The sequence below is a fragment of the Arachis hypogaea genome, chromosome 10 (assembly GCF_003086295.3).
Source record: "Arachis hypogaea cultivar Tifrunner chromosome 10, arahy.Tifrunner.gnm2.J5K5, whole genome shotgun sequence".
Lineage (NCBI taxonomy): Eukaryota > Viridiplantae > Streptophyta > Magnoliopsida > Fabales > Fabaceae > Arachis > Arachis hypogaea.
Genome location: NC_092045.1, coordinates 81309415 through 81325989, shown reverse-complemented (window position 1 = coordinate 81325989; position 16575 = coordinate 81309415). Strand labels below are relative to the sequence as shown.

Below are 16575 nucleotides of genomic sequence, written 5' to 3'. Positions count from 1 at the left end.
ACCATCTTATGCTAAGTTCATGAAAGAAATCTTAAGTCATAAGAAGGATTGGAGGGAAACTGAAAAAGTTTACCTCACTGAAGAATGCAGTGCAGTCATTCTGAAAAGCTTACCTGAGAAGCTTAAAGATCCTGGGAGCTTTATGATACCATGCACATTAGAAGGTGTTTGTACCAAGCAAGCTTTATGTGATCTTGGGGCAAGTATCAACCTAATACCTGCATCTACTATCAGGAAGCTTGGTTTAGCTGAAGAAATTAAACCAACCAGGATATGTCTTCAACTTGCTGATGGCTCCATTAAATATCCATCAGGCGTGATTGAAGACATGATTGTCAAGGTTGGGCCATTTGCCTTTCCTACTGACTTTGTGGTGCTGGAAATGGAAGAGCACAAGAGTGCAACTCTCATTCTAGGAAGACCTTTCCTAGCAACTGGCCGAACCCTCACTGATGTCCAAAAAGGGGAAGTAACCTTGAGAGTCAATGAGGAGGAGTTCAAGTTGAATGTTGTTAAAGCCATGCAACATCCAGACACCCCAAATGACTGCATGAGTGTTGATCTTATTGATTCTCTGGTAAGAGAGGTCAATATGGCTGAGAGTCTCGAATCAGAGCTAGAGGACATCTTTAAAGATGTTCAGCCTGATTTGGAGGAATCAGAGAAGATAATAGAACCTCTGAAAATCCCTCAAGAAGAGGAGAAACCTCCAAAACCCGAGCTCAAACCATTGCCACCATCCCTGAAATATGCATTTCTGGGAGAAGGTGAAACCTTTCCTGTAATTATAAGCTCTACCTTAGAGCCACAGGAAGAAGAAGCACTAATTCAAGTGCTAAGGACGCACAAGACAGCTCTTGGGTGGTCCATTAGTGATCTTAAGGGCATTAGCCCAGCCAGATGCATGCACAAAATCTTGTTGGAGGATGACGCCAAGCCAGTGGTTCAACCACAAAGGCGGCTGAACCCAGCTATGAAAGAAGTGGTGCAAAAAGAGGTCACTAAATTACTAGAGGCTGGGATTATTTATCCTATTTCTGACAGCCCCTGGGTGAGCCCTGTTCAAGTTGTCCCTAAGAAGGGTGGCATGACAGTGGTTCATAATGAAAAAAATGAACTGGTTCCTACAAGGACAGTTACAGGGTGGCGTATGTGCATTGATTACAGAAGACTCAATACAGCCACCAGAAAGGATCATTTTCCTTTACCATTCATAGACCAGATGCTAGAAAGACTAGCAGGTCATGAATACTACTGCTTCCTGGATGGATATTCAGGTTATAATCAAATTGCAGTAGATCCCCAGGATCAGGAGAAAACGGCCTTCACATGTCCATCTGGAGTATTTGCATACAGAAGGATGCCATTTGGCCTGTGTAATGCACCTGCAACCTTTCAAAGATGCATGCTCTCTATTTTCTCTGATATGGTGGAAAAATTTATGGAAGTCTTCATGGATGACTTTTCAGTATTTGGAGACTCATTCAGCTCCTGCCTTAACCATTTAGCACTTGTTCTGAAAAGATGCCAAGAGACTAACCTGGTTTTAAACTGGGAAAAATGTCACTTTATGGTGACTGAAGGAATTGTCCTTGGGCACAAAATTTCGAACAAGGGGATAGAGGTGGACCAAGCTAAGGTAGAAGTAATTGAAAAATTACCACCACCTGCTAATGTTAAGGCAATCAGAAGCTTTCTGGGACATGCAGGGTTCTATAGGAGGTTTATAAAGGATTTTTCAAAAATCGCCAAACCTCTGAGCAACCTGCTAGCTGCAGACACGACATTCATCTTTAATGAAGAGTGTCTGCAGGCATTTGAAACTCTGAAAGCTAAATTGGTTACAGCACCAATCATCTCTGCACCAGACTGGACATTACCATTTGAACTAATGTGTGATGCCAGTGACCATGCCATTGGTGCAGTGTTGGGACAAAGGCATGACAAGCTTCTGCATGTCATTTACTATGCCAGCCGTGTGCTAAATGATGCACAGAAGAATTACACAACCACAGAAAAAGAGCTACTTGCAGTGGTTTACGCCATTGACAAATTCAGATCCTACTTAGTAGGATCAAAAGTGATTGTGTACACTGATCATGCTGCTCTTAAATATCTACTCACAAAGCAAGATTCAAAACCCAGACTCATCAGATGGGTGCTGCTTCTGCAAGAGTTTGATATAGAAATAAGAGACAGAAAAGGGACAGAAAATCAAGTAGCAGATCACCTGTCCCGAATAGAACCAGTGGAAGGGGCGTCCCCCCTCTCACTGAAATTTCTGAAACCTTTCCGGATGAGCAATTACTAGCCGTCCAGGAAGTGCCATGGTTTGCAGACATTGCAAACTACAAAGCAGTAAGATTCATACCCAAAGAGTACAGTAAGATGCAATCAAAGAAATTAATCACAGATGCAAAGTACTATCTTTGGGATGAACCATATCTCTTTAAGAGATGTGCAGACGGAGTAATCCGTAGATGTGTGCCTAAAGAAGAAGCACAGAAGATCCTTTGGCACTGCCATGGATCACAGTATGGAGGACATTTTGGAAGTGAACGAACAGCCACAAGAGTCCTCCAAAGTGGCTTCTACTGGCCTACTCTCTATAAAGATTCCCGAGCATTTGTGCTTAACTGTGATAGTTGCCAAAGATCAGGCAACCTGCCTCACAGTTATGCCATGCCTCAACAAGGAATCTTGGAGATTGAGTTGTTTGATGTATGGGGCATTGACTTCATGGGACCTTTCCCACCATCATACTCAAACACCTATATTCTGGTGGCAGTGGATTATGTATCCAAATGGGTGGAGGCTATTGCAACACCCACTAATGACACTAAAACAGTGTTAAAGTTCCTACAGAAACATATCTTCAGCAGATTTGGTGTCCCTAGAGTGTTAATCAGTGATGGGGGCACTCATTTCTGTAATAAACAGCTTTATTCTGCTCTGGTACGTTATGGAGTCAACCACAGGGTGGCTACTCCATATCACCCACAAACTAATGGGCAGGCTGAAGTCTCAAATAGAGAACTTAAAAGAATCCTGGAACGGACTGTAATTAACCGTAGAAAGGATTGGGCAAGAAGCTTGGATGATGCTCTGTGGGCATACAGAACAGCATTCAAGACCCCCATAGGGACCTCTCCATACCAGCTTGTGTATGGAAAGGCATGTCACTTGCCAGTGGAACTGGAACACAAGGCCTACTGGGCAACCAGATTCCTAAACCTTGATGCCAAGTTAGCTGGAGAAAAACGATTGCTCCAACTAAATGAGCTAGAGGAATTTAGACTCAATGCTTTCGAGAATGCAAAAATTTACAAAGAGAAAGCAAAAAGATGGCATGATAAGAAATTGTCATCCAGAGTCTTTGAGCCAGGGCAGAAAGTTCTGTTATTCAATTCTAGGCTCAAATTATTCCCTGGGAAATTAAAATCCCGGTGGAAAGGTCCATATGTAATTACAAGTGTATCACCATATGGATACGTAGAGCTTCAGGATAATGAATCCAACAAAAAGTTCATTGTTAATGGACAGAGAGTTAAACATTATCTTGAAGGCAATTTTGAGCAAGAATGCTCAAAACTGAGACTTGATTAAAAGCTCAGTAATAGTCCAGCTAATGACATTAAAGAAGCGCTTGCTGGGAGGCAACCCAGCCATTCACAAAATTTTATTTTATTTTTGATCAAGTTTTACAGGTAGATGCTAGAGTCTCTTCAAAGGTGAAATAGCAATTGGTTGAAGTCACAGAGTTACAGAGAAATTTGGAAGCTCACTGGCGTGAAAAAGCCAGTAAGAAATACTTTGGGCGTTGAACGCCCAAAAGAAGCACCCACTGGGCGTTTAACGCCAGTAAGGGTAGCCTTCTGGGCGTTAAACGCCAGAAAGGAGCATCTTCTGGGCGTTAAACGCCAGAAAGATGCACCTTCTGGGCGTTTAACGCCAATCTGCTAGCATTCTGGGCGTTTAGAAAAACGCCCAGTAAAGAAGGACTTCCTGGCGTTCAACGCCAGAAAGAAGCATCAGCTGGGCGTTGAACGCCCAGGAGAAGCAGCATTTGGGCGTTAAACGCCCAAAACATGCATCGTTTGGGCGTTTAACGCCAGGATGGTGGGGAGGAGGTAAAATTCGTCTCTCTTTACAAATTTTCTAATTTTTTATGTTTCAATTCATGTTTTCTTGCATAAACATGTTTCAAATTATTATCCCTCAAATCAAATTAGTGTTCTAAAAATCCTAATTTCTAAAATCCCTTTTTCAAAAATTATCACATGTATCTTAATCCATAAAAACAAATTAATTTTCAATCCAATCAAACTCTTTTAAGTTTGTTTTAAAAACTCAATTATCTTTTTAAAATCTTTTTCAAATCTTTTTCAACTCATCTTATCTTTATTTGACAATGCCTTTCCTTCTACTTCTCTCCTTTCCTTTCTTTTGCTTGAGGACAAGCAAACCTCTAAGTTTGGTGTGATTTGCCATGATCACTGAGCTAAAACTCATTAAGACCATGGCACCTAAGAGAACAGGAAGAGCAAGGATGTGAACTTAAGGGAGCTGAAGCGTCAGAAATTAATTCTTGAAGGCACCCCACAGACTAGAGGAACATCCACTTCCCAAAATACAGGTTGTTAAGTTCTAATTCCAGCTTTAACTCTGTGATAGTATTATTTTAGAAATTGACCTTAGAAGATATTTAGTAGTAATTAGGATGTCTATTTTGATTTTATTTCCAATTAAGCTATAATTTATTTTTCTCATCATCATTAGGCATGAATAAAGTAGTAGATTTTCTTTTAGAATAAAGAAGTAATTTATGTTTTTCGAGTTCTTAATAAATAAAATTATAATTAATTATATGTGGTGGCAATACTTTTTGTTCTCTGAATGAATGCTTGAACAGTGCATAATATGTACTTTGAATTTGATGAATATTGGCTCCTGAAAGGATGAGGAACACGAAAAATATTGTTGATGATCTGAAAAATCATGAAATTGATTCTTGAAGCAAGAAAAAGCAGTTCAAAAAAAAAAAAAAAACACAATATTCACAAGCCATGGGCACTAGCCAAGAATAAAAAGGATCCAAGGCTTTGAGCATCAATGGATAGGAGGGCCCAAGGAAATAAAAAATCCAGGCCTAAGCGGCTAAACCAAGCTGTCCCTAACTATGTGCTTGTGTCATGAAGGTCCAAGTAAAAAGCTTGAGACTGAGTGGTTAAAGTCGTGATCCAAAGCAAAAGAGTGTGCTTAAGAGCTCTGGACACCACTGACTGGGGACTCTAGCAAAGCTGAGTCACAATCTGAAAAGGTTCACCCAGTTATGTGTCTGTGGCATTTATGTATCCGGTGGTAATACTGGAAGACAAAGTGCTTAGGGCCACAGCCAAGACTCAGAAAATAACTGTGTTCAAGAATCAACATACTACACTAGGAGAGTCAACAATACTATCTGAATTCTGAGTTCCTAAGGATGCCAATTATTCTGAAAATTTAAAGATACAGGGAGATGCCAAAACTGTTCAGAGACAAAAAGCTACAAGCCCCGCTCATCTAATAAGAATCTGAGCTTCATTTAAAACTTGAGAATATTATTACTTCTTTATTTCTGTTAGAACCTATTTTATTCATCTAGTTGCTTGAGGACAAGCAACAGTTTAAGTTTGGTGTTGTGATGAGCGGATATTTTATACGCTTTTTGGGGGTAATTTCATGTAGATTTTAGCATGTTTTAGTTAATTTTTAGTAAAATAATATTAGTTTTTAGGCAAAAATCATATTTCTGGACTTTACTATGAGTTTGTGTGTTTTTCTGTGATTTCAGGTATTTTCTGACTGAAATTGAGGAAGCTGAGCAAAAATCTGACTTAGGCTGAAAAAGGACTGCTGATGCTGTTGGATCCTGACCTCCCTGCACTCGAAATGGATTTTCTGGAGCGAGGATAGACATCCAGGGCTCCCAATTGGCGCGCTCTCAACGGCGTTGGAAAGTAGACATCCAGGGCTTTCCAGCAATATATAATAGTCCATACTTTGAGCGAGGATAGACGACGTAACTTGGCGTTAAATGCCAAGTTCATGCTGCTGTCTGGAGTTAAACGCCAGAAAAACGTCATTATCCGGAGTTGAACGCCCAAAACACGTCATAACCTGAAGTTTGACGCCAAGAAAGGCCTCTGCACGTGGAAAGCTTTAGTCTCAGCCCCAGCACACACCAAGTGGGCCCCAGAAGTGGATTTCTGCACCAATTATCTTAGTTTATTCATTTTCTGTAACCCTAGGTTATTAGTTTACTATTTAAACAACTTTTACAGACATTTCTTGGACCTCATGACATTTTCAGATCTGAATTACATACTTTGTGATGGCATGAGTCTCTAAACTCCATTGTTGGGGGTGAGGAGCTCTGCAGCGTCTCGATGATTTAATACAATTCCTTTGTTTTCCATTCAAACACGCTTGTTCTTATCTAAGATGTTTATTCGTGCTTAACTGTGGAGAAGGTGATGATCCGTGACACTCATCACCTTCCTCAACCCATGAACGTGTGCCTGACAACCACCTCCGTTCTACATCAGATTGAATGAATATCTCTTAGATTCCCCAACAGAATCTTCGTGGTATAAGCCGGATTGATGGCAGCATTCATGAGAATCCGGAAAGTCTAAACCTTGTCTGTGGTATTCCGAGTAGGATTCCGGGATTGAATGACTGTGACGTGCTTCAAACTTTAACCTGCTGGGCGTTAGTGACAGACGCAAAAGAGTGATTCTATTCCAGTAGGAGCGGGAACCAACCGGTGATTAGCCGTACTGTGACAGAGTGCGTGAGCATAGTTTTCACTGCGAGGATGGGAAGTAGCCACTGACAACGGTGACACCCTACATAGAGCTTGCCATGGAAGGAACCTGCGTGTGAGAAGAGGATTTCAAGGAAGAGTTGAAGTCAGAGGACAAAGCATCTCCAAAACTCCAACATGTTTCCCATTACTGCAAATCAAAGTAACATTGTTCCCTCTTTTATCAAATTCCAGTAATTTCACTTTTAATCCAAATTAATCTTTGTTGACATCCTAACTAAGATCAATAAAGTAAATATTGATTGCTTCAAACCAATAATCTCTGTGGATTCGACCCTTACTCACGTAAGGTATTACTTGGACGACCCAGTACACTTGCTGGTTAGTTGAACGGAATTGTGCCCACTCATACCAAAAATCCTACAATAAATATATTGATGCTATATTGATGTGATCACAATTTCGTCCACCAAGTTTTTGTGTGATGAGCGGATAATTTATACGCTTTTTGGCATTGTTTTCATATAGTTTTTAGTAAGTTTGAGCTATTTTTAGGGATGTTTTCATTAGTTTTTATGTTAAATTCACATTTCTGGACTTTACTATGAGTTTGTGTGTTTTTCTGTGATTTCAGGTAAATTCTGACTGAAATTGAGGGATTTGAGCAAAACTCTGAAGAAGGCTGACAAAAGGACTGCTGATGCTGTTGGAATCTGACCTCCCTGCACTCGAAATGGATTTTCTGGAGCTACAGAACTCCAATTGGCGTGCTCTCAACGGCGTTGGAAAGTAGACATCCAGGGCTTTCCAGCAATATATAATAGTCCATACTTTATTCGAAGAATGACGACTTAACTTGGCGTTGAACGCCAAGTACACGCTGCTGTCTGGAGTTAAACGCCAGAAAAACGTCATGATCCGGAGTTGAACGCCCAAAACACGTCATAACTCAGAGTTCAACGCCAAGATATGCCTTAGCTCGTGGATTGATCAAGCTCAGCCCAAGCACACACCAAGTGGGCCCCGGAAGTGGATTTATGCATCAATTACTTACTCATGTAAACCCTAAGAGCTAGTCTAGTATATATAGGACATTTATCTATTGTATTAGACATCTTTTGACCACTTTAAGTCTTTCATTATTCGGTCACTTGATCATGGAGAGGGCTGGCCATTCGGCCATGCCTGAACCTTTTGCTTATGTATTTTCAACGGTGGAGTTTCTGCACACCATAGATTAAGGGTGTGGAGCTCTGCTGTACCTCAAGTATTAATGAAATTCTATCTTCTTTTATTCAAATCTCTCTTATTCTTATTCCAAGATATTCATTCGTACCCAAGAACATGATGAATGTGATGAGTCAGATTACCCTCATCATCATTCTCACTTATGAATGCGCGTGATTGACAACCATGTCCGTTCTACATGCAACAGAGCTTGAATGTATATCTCTTAGATTCCCCAACAGAATCTTCGTGGTATAAGTTAGATAGTTGGCGGCATTCATCTGGATCCGGAAAGTCCAACCTTGTCTGTGGTGTTCCGAGTAGGATCCTGGGAGTCCGGAAAGTCCAACCTTGTCTGTGGTGTTCCGAGTAGGATTCCGATCATGAGTGACCGTGACGTGCTTCAAACTTTAACCTGCTGGGCGTTAGTGACAGACGCAAAAGAGGGATTCTATTCCAGTAGGAGCGGGAACCAACCGGTGATTAGCCGTACTGTGACAGAGTGCGTTGCATAGTTTTCACTGCGAGGATGGGATGTAGCCATCAGCCATGGGTGATGCCTCCAGACTGGTTAGCTGTGCGAGTGACAGCCGCACAGGTTATTTCCCCGTGAGGAATGAAAGTAGCCACAGTTGATGATGAACCCCTATACAAAGCTTGCCATGGAAAGGAGTAAGAAGGATTGAGTAGAAGAAGTAGGAGAGCAGGCGTCCAAGAGCTCTACAGCATCTCCATCCGCTTATCTGAAATTCCCACCAATGAATCTGCATAAGTATCTTTATCCCTTTCATTATTTCTATTTTCGAAAACCCATAAAACTATTTTAATCTGCCTAACTGAGATTTGCAAGGTGACCATAGCTTGCTTCATACCAACAATCTCTGTGGATTCGACCCTTACTCACGTAAGGTTATTACTTGGACGACCCAGTACACTTGCTGGTTAGTTGAACGAGATTGTGAAGACAATAAACAATGCCTTCAGAGTATACATCCTTTATAAATACATAACAAGTGATCACAATTTCGTCCACCAAGTTTTTGGCGCCGTTGCCGGGGATTGTTCGAGTATGGACAACTGACGGTTCATCTTGTTGCTCAGATTAGGTAATTTTCTTTTCAAAAATCTTTTTCAAAATTTTTCTTTTATTTTTCGTTTTTCCAAAAATGTTTTTCGAAAAAAATCAATAAAAATACAAAAAAATTAGAAAATCATAAAAATCAAAAATATTTTGTGTTTCTTGTTTGAGTCTTGTGTTAATTTTTAAGTTTGGTGTCAAGTGCATGCTTTTAAAATTTTCTTGCATTGTTTTCGAAAATTCATGCATTCATAGTGTTCTTCATGATCTTCAAGTTGTTCTTGACAAGTCCTCTTGTTTGATCTTGATGATTTTTTGTTTTATGTCTTTTGTTGTTTTTCATGTGCATTTATGCATTCATAATTTTCATGCATTAAAGATTTCTAAGTTTGGTGTCTTGCATGTTTTCTTTGCATCAAAAATTTTTCAAAATTATGTTCTTGATGTTCATCATGATCTTCAAAGTGTTCTTGGTGTTCATCTTGACATTCATAGCATTCTTGCATGCATCTTGTGTCTTGATCCAAAATTTTCATGTTTTGGGTCATTTTTGTGTTTTTCATTCAATATTCAAAAATAAAAAAAAATATCTTTCCCTTATTTTCCTCCAAAATCTCGAAATTTTGGGTTGACTTGGTCAAAAATTTTTAAAATTAGTTGTTTCTTACAAGTCAAGTCAAAATTTCAATTTTAAAAATCTTATCTTTTCAAAATCTTTTTCAAAAATCATATCTTTTTCATTTTTTTTAGCATTTTCGAAAATTTCAAAAATATTTTTCAAAATATTTTCAAAATCTTTTTCTTATCTTTTTATCAAATTATTGAAAATTAGCTAACAATTAATGTGATTGGTTCAAAAATTTGAAGTTTGTTACTTTCTTGTTAAGAAAGGTTCAATCTTTAAGTTCTAGAATCTTATCTTGTAGTTTCTTGTTAGTTAAGTCAATTTTAAAATTAAATCTTTTTCAAAATATCTTTTTCAAACATATCTTTTTATCTTTTATCTTATCTTTTTCAAAAATGTTTAACTTTTTCAAAATTTGATTTCAAAATATCTTATCTAACTTCTTATCTTCTTATCTTTTTTCAAAATTTGATTTCAAATCTTTTTCAATCAACCAACTAACTTTTTGTTTGTTTCTTATCTTTTTCAAAACCACTTAACTACTTTTCCCTCTTCCATTTTCGAAAATTCTCCCTCTCTTTTTCAAAAATTCTTTTTAATTGTTTTACATTTTAATTTTAAACTTATTTTATTTTTAATTTTCGAAATTACTAACTTCTTTTTCAAAAATTATTTTCGAAAATTTCTCTCCTCTTCTCTCTCTTCTCTTCTTATATTTAATTATTTAATTACTAACACTTTTCTTCACCTATCGTCATCCAAAAATCCGAACCTCCTTCTTCTTTCTTCTACCCCTTTCTTCTTCTACTAACATAAAGGAATCTCTATACTGTGACATAGAGTATTCCTCTTTCTTTTCTTGTTTTCTTCTCTTTCTTATGAGCAGGAACAAGGATAAAGGCACTCTTGTTGAAGCTGATCCAGAACCTGAAAGGACTCTGAAGAGAAAATTAAGAGAAGCTAAATTACAACAATCCAGAAATAACCTTTCAGAAATTTTCGAACAAGAGAAGGAGATGGCAGCCGAAAATAATAATAATAATAATGCAAGGAGAATGCTTGGTGACTTCACAAAGCCAACATCCAAATTTGATGGAAGAAGCATCTCCATTCCTGCCATTGGAGCCAATAACTTTGAGCTTAAGCCTCAACTAGTTGCATTAATGCAACAAAACTGCAAGTTTTATGGACTTCCATCTGAAGATCCTTATCAGTTTTTAACTGAGTTCTTGCAGATCTGTGAGACTGTAAAGACCAATGGAGTTGATCCTGAAGTCTACAGACTCATGCTTTTCCCTTTTGCTGTAAGAGACAGAGCTAGAATATGGTTGGATTCACAACCTAAGGATAGCCTGGACTCCTGGGATAAGCTGGTCACTGCCTTCTTAGATAAATTCTTTCCTCCTCAAAAGCTGAGCAAGCTGAGAGTGGATGTTCAAACTTTCAAACAAAAAGATGGTGAATCCCTCTATGAAGCTTGGGAAAGATACAAGCAGCTGACCAAAAGATGTCCATCTGACATGTTTTCAGAATGGACCTTATTAGATATATTCTATTATGGTCTCTCTGAATTTTCGAAAATGTCACTGGATCATTCTGCAGGTGGATCTATTCACCTGAAGAAAACGCCTGAAGAGGCTCAAGAACTCATTGACATGGTTGCAAACAACCAGTTCATGTATACCTCTGAGAGGAATTCCGTGAACAATGGGATATCTCAGAAGAAAGGAGTTCTTGAAATTGATGCTCTGAATGCCATATTGGCTCAGAACAAAGTGTTGACTCAACAGGTCAACATGATCTCTCAAAATCTGAATGGACTGCAACATGCATCCAACAGCACTAGAGAGGTAGCTTCTGAAGAAGCTTATGATCCTGAGAACCCTGCCATGGCAGAGGTTAATTACATGGGTGAACCATATGGAAATACCTATAACCCATCATGGAGAAATCATCCAAATTTCTCCTGGAAGGATCAACAAAAACCTCAACAAGGTTTTAACAATGGTGGACGCAATAGGCTGAATAATAGTAAGCCATATCCATCATCTTCTCAGCAACAGACAGAGAACTCTGAACAAAATAATTCTAATTTAGCTAATATAGTCTCTGATCTGTCAAAGGCCACCTTCAGTTTCATGAATGAAACAAGATCCTCCATTAGAAATTTGGAGGCACAAGTAGGCCAGCTGAGTAAGAAAGTTATTGAAACTCCTCCCAGTATTCTCCCAAGTAATACAGAAGAGAATCCAAAAGGAGAGTGCAAAGCCATTGACTTAGTCAACATGGCCGAAAGCACAAAGGAGGAGGAGGACGAAAATCCTAGTGAGAAAGAACTCCTGGGACGTCCTCCAAGCAAGAAGGAGCTTCCTAATAAGGATCCTGAGGAATCTGAGGCTCACACAGAGACCATAGAGATTCCACTAAATCTCCTTCTGCCATTCATGAGCTCTGACTATTATTCATCCTCTGAAGAGGATAAAGATGTGACTGGAGAGCAAGTTGCTCAATATCTAGGAGCTATCATGAAGCTGAATGCCAAGTTATTTGGTAATGAGACTTGGGTAAGTGAACCTCCTTTGCTCATTAGTGATCTGGATACTTGGATTCAGGAAACTCTACCTCAAAAGAGACAAGATCCTGGCAAGTTCTTGATACCTTGCACCATTGGCACCATGAGCTTTGAGAAAGCTCTATGTGATCTTGGGTCAGGGATAAACCTTATGCCACTCTCTGTAATGGAGAAGCTAGGGATCATTGAGGTACAACCTGCTTTGTTCTCACTGCAATTGGCAGATAAGTCAGTGAGACAAGCTCATGGGATAGTAGAGGACGTGCTTATAAAAGTTGAAGACTTTTACATCCCTGCTGATTTCCTAATCCTAGATACTAGGAAGGAAGATGATGAATGCATAATCCTAGGAAGACCTTTCCTAGCCACAGCAGAAGCTGTGATAGATGTCAACAGAGGAGAGCTAGTCCTTCAATTAAATGGGGAATACCTTGTGTTTCAAGCACATGGCCATCCCTCTGTGACAAAAGAGAGTAAGCATGAAGAGCTTCTCTCAGTTCAAGGTCAAGAAGAGCCCACACAGTCAAACTCTAAGTTTGGTGTTGTGAAGCCACAACCAAACTCTAAGTTTGGTGTTCAAGCCCCATATCCAAACTCTAAGTTTGGTGTTGGGACTAGACAACATTGACTTGATTGCTCTGTGGCTCCATGAGAGCCACTGTCAAGCTATTGACATTAAAGAAGCGCTTGTTGGGAGGCAACCCAATTTTATTTATCTAATTTTATTTTATTTTGTTTCTTTGTTATTTTTGTGTTTAATTAGGTACATGATCATGAGGAGTCACGAAAAAATCAAAAAATTAAAAACAGAGTCAAAAACAGAAGAAAAAATTTTTCACCCTGGAGGACGCACGGGCCGGCGTTCAGCGCCCAGAAGATGCATCTGGCGGGCGTTCAACGCCAGAACAGAGCATCTTCCTGGCGCTGAACGCCCAAAACAAGCAACATCCTGGCGTTTAACGCCAGGATGCGCACGCAGAGGACAATCTGGCGCTGAACGCCAGAAACAAGCTTGAAACTGGCGTTCAACGCCAGAATCAAGCATCACATGGGCGTTTAACGCCCAGAACATGCACCAATGGGCGTTTGAACGCCAGAATGGTGCATGAAGGCAATTTACACGCCTATAGGGTGAAGGAATGGTATTTCTTTTCACCTCAGGACCTGTGGACCCCACAGGATCCCCACCTCAGGACCTGTGGACCCCACAGGATCCCCACCTACCTTTTCTTTTAATCCTATTCACACTCTCCTAATCCAAATCTCATTCTCAATGTCACCCTTCCCAATTACCCCATGCACCATTCACATCAACCTCCTCTTCCCCATAAACCCCACCTACCCCCATTACATTCAAATTCAATTTCCCACCCATTCCCACCCAAAATGGCCGAAACCTAACCCTCCCCCCTACCTATAAATACCTCCCTTTTCTTCTTCATTTTCACACAACATAACCCCTTCTTCTCTACATAGCCGAACCCCCCTTCTCCCTCTCTACTCAAATTTTCTTCTTCTTCTTCTACTCTTCTTTTCTTTTTGCTCGAGGACGAGCAAATTTTAAGTTTGGTGTGGTAAAAAGCCTAGCTTTTTATTTTTCATTCACCATCAATGGCACCCAAGACCGGAGTTTCCTCAAGAAAAGGAAAAGGGAAGGCAAAAGCTTCCACTTCCGAATCATGGGAAAAGGAGCGATTCATCTCCAAGAGCCACCAAGACCACTTCTATGATGTTGTGGCAAAGAAGAGGGTGATCCCTGAGGTCCCCTTCAAGCTCAAAAAGAATGAGTATCCGGAAATCCGACATGAGATTCAAAGAAGAGGGTGGGAAGTCATAACCAACCCCATGCAACAAGTCGGATTACTGATGGTTCAAGAGTTCTATGCTAATGCATGGATCACAAGGAACCATGATCAAAGTATGAACCCGAATCCAAAGAACTATCTCACAATGGTTCGGGGGAAATACTTAGATTTCAGTCCGGAAAATGTGAGGTTGGCGTTTCATCTACCCATGATGCAAGGTGATGAACGCCCCTACACAAGGAGGGTCAACTTCAATCAAAGGTTGGACCAAGTCCTAATGGACATTTGTGTGGAAGGCGCCCAATGGAGAGTAGACTCCAAAGGCAAACCAGTCCAACTAAGAAGACTGGACCTCAAGCCTGTAGCTAGAGGATGGCTGGAGTTCATCCAAAGATCCATCATCCCTACAAGCAACCGATCTGAAGTTACTGTGGATCGGGCAATCATGATCCATAGCATCATGATTGGAGAGGAGGTAGAGGTTCATGAAGTCATAGCCAATGAACTCTACAAAATAGCTGACAAGCCTTCATACATGGCACGGCTAGCCTTCCCCCACCTCATATGCCATTTATGCTACTCAGCTGGAGTTATCATAGATGGAGATGTCTCCATTGAAGAAGACAAGCCCATCACCAAGAAAAGGATGGAGCAAACAAGGGAAGTCCCTCACGGCCCCCAAGGAGAACATGAGGAAGTTCATCAACAAATGCCTCATGGAATGCACTTTCCTCCCAACAACTATTGGGAGCAACTCAGTACCTCCTTAGAAGACTTGAGCCATAACGTGGAACAACTAAGGGTGGAACACCATGAACACGCCCTCACTCTCCAAGAAATAAGAGAAGATCAAAGAGCTATGAGAGAGGAGCAACAAAGGCAAGGAAGGGACATAGAAGAGTTGAAGAACATCATTGGTCCTTCAAGAAGAAGACGCCACTAGAGGTGGATTTATTCCTTGTTCTTTATTTTCTTTCTGTTTTCGGTTTTTAAGTGTTATGTTTATCTATGTTTTTGTGTCTCTACTTCATGATCATTAGTGTGTAAACCATGCCTTAAAGTTATGAATAAAATCCATTAGTCCTTCACCTCTCTTAAAAGAAAAATGTTTTAATTCAAAAGAACAAGAAGTACATAATTTTCAAAATTATTAGTGAATTTAATTTAATTATATTGATGTGGTGGCAATAATTTTTGTTTTCTGAATGAATGCTTGAACAGTGCATATTTTTGATCTTGTTGTCTATGAGTGTTAAAATTGTTGGCTCTTGAAAGAATGATGAACAAAGAGAAATGTTATTGATGAACTGAAAAATTCATGAATTGATTCTTGAAGCAAGAAAAAGCAGTGAAAAAAAAAAGTGGCGAAAAAGAAAAATAGAAAGAAAAAGCAAGCAGAAAAAGCCAATAGCCCTTAAAACCAAAAGGCAAGGGTAGCAAGGATCCAAGGCTTTGAGCATCAATGGATAGGAGGGCCCAAGGAAATAAAATCCAGGCCTAAGCGGCTAAATCAAGCTGTCCCTAACCATGTGCTTGTGTCATGAAGGTCCAAGTGAAAAGCTTGAGACTGAGTGGTTAAAGTCGTGATCCAAAGCAAAAGAGTGTGCTTAAGAGCTCTGGACACCACTAACTGGGGACTTTAGCAAAGCTGAGTCACAATCTGAAAAGGTTCACCCAGTTATGTGTCTGTGGCATTTGTGTATCCGGTGGTAATACTGGAAGACAAAGTGCTTAGGGCCACAGCCAAGACTCATAAAGTAGCTGTGTTCAAGAATCAACATGCCTAACTAGGAAAGTCAATAACACTATCTGAAATTCTAAGTTCCTAGAGAAGCCAATCACTCTAAACTTCAAAGGAAAAAGTGAGATGCCAAAACTGTTCAGAAGCAAAAAGCTACAAGTCCCGCTCATCTAATTAAATTAATATTCATTGATATTTTGGACTTTATAGTATATTCTCTTCTTTTATCCTATTTGATTTTCAGTTGCTTGGGGACAAGCAACAATTTAAGTTTGGTGTTGTGATGAGCGGATAATTTATACGCTTTTTGGCATTGTTTTCATATAGTTTTTAGTAAGTTTGAGCTATTTTTAGGGATGTTTTCATTAGTTTTTATGTTAAATTCACATTTCTGGACTTTACTATGAGTTTGTGTGTTTTTCTGTGATTTCAGGTAAATTCTGACTGAAATTGAGGGATTTGAGCAAAACTCTGAAGAAGGCTGACAAAAGGACTGCTGATGCTGTTGGAATCTGACCTCTCTGCACTCGAAATGGATTTTCTGGAGCTACAGAACTCCAATTGGCGCGCTCTCAACGGCGTTGGAAAGTAGACATCCAGGGCTTTCCAGCAATATATATTCGAAGAATGACGACGTAACTTGGCGTTGAACGCCAAGTACACGCTGCTGTCTGGAGTTAAACGCCAGAAAAACGTCATGATCCGGAGTTGAACGCCCA

At 39.8% G+C, this 16575-nt stretch overlaps 1 non-coding gene across 1 annotated transcript; it reads right to left on the bottom strand.

The window, feature by feature from the left end:
* Positions 1 to 11156: 11156 nt before the first annotated feature.
* Positions 11157 to 11260, bottom strand: LOC112718661 (small nucleolar RNA R71). Its single transcript, XR_003160992.1, has one exon. It is a non-coding gene; the product is annotated as a small nucleolar RNA R71 (small nucleolar RNA).
* Positions 11261 to 16575: the final 5315 nt, after the last annotated feature.